Source organism: Pipistrellus hanaki (genome assembly GCF_964339955.1).
Source record: "Pipistrellus hanaki genome assembly, chromosome: 9".
Taxonomy (NCBI): Eukaryota; Metazoa; Chordata; class Mammalia; order Chiroptera; family Vespertilionidae; genus Pipistrellus; species Pipistrellus hanaki.
The window spans coordinates 24,312,759-24,317,170 of NC_140511.1; positions in this window are offsets into that span (position 1 = coordinate 24,312,759).

Here is a 4,412-nt window from a genome sequence, read left to right on the forward strand (position 1 = left end):
TACACTAGAAGCTGATATATTTTAAGCTAAGAGTCATGACACTGAAGAAAGAAAATACACAATTGACTTTTTTTTTCATTCCAATCGGAGATGTAAAAATATATCTATGTGTTGTTGTTCTTTGTGTGTGTGTGTGTGTGTGTGTTTGTTTTTGCTTTTGGTTTTTTTGTTAGCGGCACCTCTCATGGGCACTGGAGAAGTGTTACTCGATAGCCGCCTGAGTCAGTGGGAGTGGGCTGTCCCCAACCTCCACCCTTGTCTTCTCATATAAATGAGTTTGTATGAGAGACCTTGGCTGTGTTGTGGAAAGCCAATTTATTAAAGCATGTACCTTTATTGAAAAAGCGAAGCAAGCAAACCTGTCTTATTTCATCCAGCTTGGAGCACATATTTTTTGTTTGTTTGTTTGTTTCTTGTTTTTTTTTGTTTTGTTTTGTTTTTTGTTTTTGTTTTTCTGGCTAATCTGGAAAAGTGAATGTCTATGGGTTTCAAAGATTCTTTTGCTGAGTATCTTAGTACAGATTAAGTATCAAGGTTTCCCTATATGCTCTTCCCAGAATCCTGGCAACTTTATCTTACCAACTCCCAAGACTGCTGGCTTCTCTGCTTAGGGAGTAAACCTGTCCTTTTTTCCTTTCCCCTGTCCCCCTCTCTTTCTGCACTCTCTCCCTAGGGAGGTTTTAATCATTTGCTCCCCGAGTGTCCTTGGCTGGGGAAGGAGGTGCTTTGTTATTTGTGGGCCAGCTGCATATTCTCACACTGTTAGGCCTTGTCCTAATTTTCCTGTCTCAGTTTCCCCTATTCCTCCTGTCCTGGAATCCTGTAACACTTTTATTTGATACTAAATGATGCTGGGCTTCAGGAAGTCTTCCACTATTGTATGCCTCTCGTGAAATATAAGTACAAAATAGGATTAAAACTGTGACTATAATGCCTTCTGTCTGTGGAATTAGAAAGACAGCCATTCCTTAACAGTCACTTTTCACTGGCTGTTGCCTCAGAGCATGTCCCCACATTCTCATCTTCTGCCTATAGCTCACCCCTGACTACCTAAATGTGCCCAAAGTAAGCAACAGAGATGAGATAACAATTATCATTCTGAACAATCTATTTCTTTCCCAGTAGAACAGAACAGAGAGCTCAGAAATGGATCCACGCCACTATGCTCAATTAATATTTGACAAAGGAGGTGGTAGCATACAATGGAGACAAGACAGTCTTTTTAATAAATGGTGTTGGGAAAATTGGACAGATACATGCAAATAAAAATGGGAACTAGACCACCAACTCACGCCATACACAAGAATAAGTTCAAAATGGATAAAATAATTAAATGTAATTCATAATACCATAAAAATGCTACCGTGTTTCCCCAAAAATAAAACATCCTCCAAAAATAAGACCTACTTACAGGTTTCCTTCTGAGTGAAATATAAGGCATCCCCCCCAAAATAAGGCCCCCCCTAGGCTCTGTCTCAGAATGAAAATTAATTTATCTTAAACTGGTCGACTGGCATCTAGCAACCAGTGACATTACCCGGAGTCCTGACATCACTACTGTGTGGAGGAGGAGTGGAGGTCGGAGTGAGCAGTGAGTGTGGGGCGGGAGAGAGGAGGAGACTTTCGCAGATGCATGTCGAAGAACAGGAGGATTAGAGCAGACAGAACGCCGCGAAGGTGGTGAGTGCTGGTCTGTCTCTGGTGACACTACCTGATGCTTGCAGCTGCCCTCATGATGACTGAAGGTTCTCAGTCAGTGGCAGACCCTGCTCCAGCCCAGATCCAGGCCCCAGCAAGCCCAGTGACAGTCCACAGGCAGGCCCCAGGGGGTAAATGTCTGATAAAGGGTAGGGGGGATGTCTGGTGAAGGTGTTCAGTGACACAGGGGTGGGTGGAGGGAGATGACTTAAAATGACACAGGAGGATCAGAGGGGGCAATCAAAATGACACAGGAGGATCAAAAGGGGTTACTAAAATGGTAATCCCCCCTCTGATTCTCCTGTGCCATTTTGATTCCCCCCTCTGATCCCCCTGTGTCATTTTAAGTGACCCCCTTCCCCCCTCCTTGACACCCCCATTCCTTTTTTTTTTTTTTTTTACCCCTAGAAATGAACACAAAAAGAAAAAGCTACTCCATGGAGTACAAGAAAGGAATCATGGAAGACTCTTGGGGCCAAAATCTTACTGCTTTCTGCAAAGAGAAGATGTTGAGTATCCGATTGGTCCAAAAATGGCGAGCAGAGTATGGTAACCTCATTGAACAAGTGGACAAGGGAAATGCTAAAAAGCACAAGTGTGGATCAGGTCGGCAACCATTATTTTCCAAGCTGGAAGACCTGATCTGTGAACGGGTTGTTGACAGGAGAGCAAAGGCTTTGGTTGTGAATAGGGCTCAGATTCAAGAATTTGCCCTTGCAATGGCACCACAGTTTGACATAGCCCCCAAAGACTTCAAACCATCACAACACTGGCTGGATAATTTCCTTCAGCGAAGTGAACTGTCTTTAAGAAGATCTACTGGTACAACATTGTTTAGGTTGGAAGATACTCAAGTTATTAAGCAAGCACTAACATTCAAGTCCTTTATTGATGATGCTGACTTCTCTAAATACAATCTTTCCAACATGATTGCTATGGATGAAACTGCAGTGTTTATGGGCCAATCATCTCAAACAACAATTGAGCAGCGGGGGCCTCCTTAGTGTACATTCCCTCCACTGCTTATGAAAGTGCACGTGTTTCCTGTATTTTGGCAATTCGTCTGGATGGCACTAAAATCCCACCTTTAATCATTTCTAAGGGCAAGAAAAAAAAAGATTGAACGTGTTTTGGGCATTTTTATTCTTGAAATTAAAGAAGCCTGGGCCACACAAGCAGTTATAAGGAAGTGGGTCGATTTAATGCTGCCGCTTGTTATGCGAGGGAGCCAAAGAGGTCTGCTAGTCTGGGATGCAACCAGCACTCCCCGCGCTAAAGACATGAAGACATTTCTTCATGAAAGAACAATAGATCAGATAATGATTCCCGCAGGAATGACGGCCTATCTCCAGACTCTTGATATTGCAATAAACAAGCCATTCATAGACAATTTGCACATGGAAATTAATGACTACATTGAAAATAGAATGGAGAGAAATCAGCATGGAAACTTTGTGAAACCTAAACTGCAAGAAGTTGTCACTTGGGTGAAGAATTCGTGGGAGAAAATCACTGACAGTTGCATTGCAAATGCACTGCGAGCAGGCTACCTTGACAAGAAGTACTCATTTAAAGACAGTGCTATCGCTAAACATGAGAGATTTGGTCAACTGATTCTGAAAGAAATGGAGTCAAAAGAAATTCACCAGGAAATTCAGGAATTAGATTATTATAATGATGTTCCAGAAGATGATGACATGATTGTCTGAATAAATGAGTGAATTCTTGATACTGTAGGATTCACAGTTTGTCTGGTTTGTGTTGACAACTACCGTACTACCATACCATATACAGGCAAACAATTTCCTTTATTTTCATTTAACAATAAATGTGTACCGTATTCTTCTTCATGGAAAAATAAGACATCCCCTGAAAATAAGACCTAGCGCATCTTTGGGAGCAAAAATTAATATAAGACACTGTCTTATTTTTGGGGAAACAGGGTAGAAATCATAGGCAGTAAAATATCAGACATATCTTCAAGAAATATTTTTGCCAATATGCCTCCTAGGGCAAGGCAAACAAAGGAGAAGATAAACAAATGGGATTGCATCAAACTTAAATGCTTCTGCACAGCAAAAGAAACCAACAATAAAGTGAGAAAGGAGCCCACTGTATGGGAGAACATAATGCCCAATGATGCATCTGATAAGGGGTTATTCTCTAAAATATATAAAGAACATATACTACTCAACACCAAAAAGATAATAAAATGAAAAATGGGTGTTCTGGTTAGTGTGGCTAAGTTGGTTGGAGCACCCTCCGGTATACCAGCAGGTGGCTGGTTGAATTTCATAGAAAAATTCATTTCTGAAATGCACAATGCACTGCAAGTAGTTGGTGCAGAGTATTGAGCAAATGAGAGCCAGTTTCTAAACTACATGTAGGAAGGAGCCTTTTCTACACCATAGTTTAGACTTAAAAGATCCACTTTGTGAAACATATACCCATATGTGTCAGCTCATTATTTGAGAGAAGATAAATTGATACTAAAACATTAAATTTAGTTTTATCAATGATATTTATTTCTAAGATTGTAGTGATGTAAAGATATAAGAAGCAGGCTTGATGAACAAATGAATTAATGTGGAAAAAAAGATGGTGTTTTTGCATGTGTATATGCTCTTGGCTCTAAGAGTCTCCACTAAAAGGAAGTAATGACTTAGATATGGAACTGAATATATTTGAGAGTGATCTTAAAAAAATTGTATTGA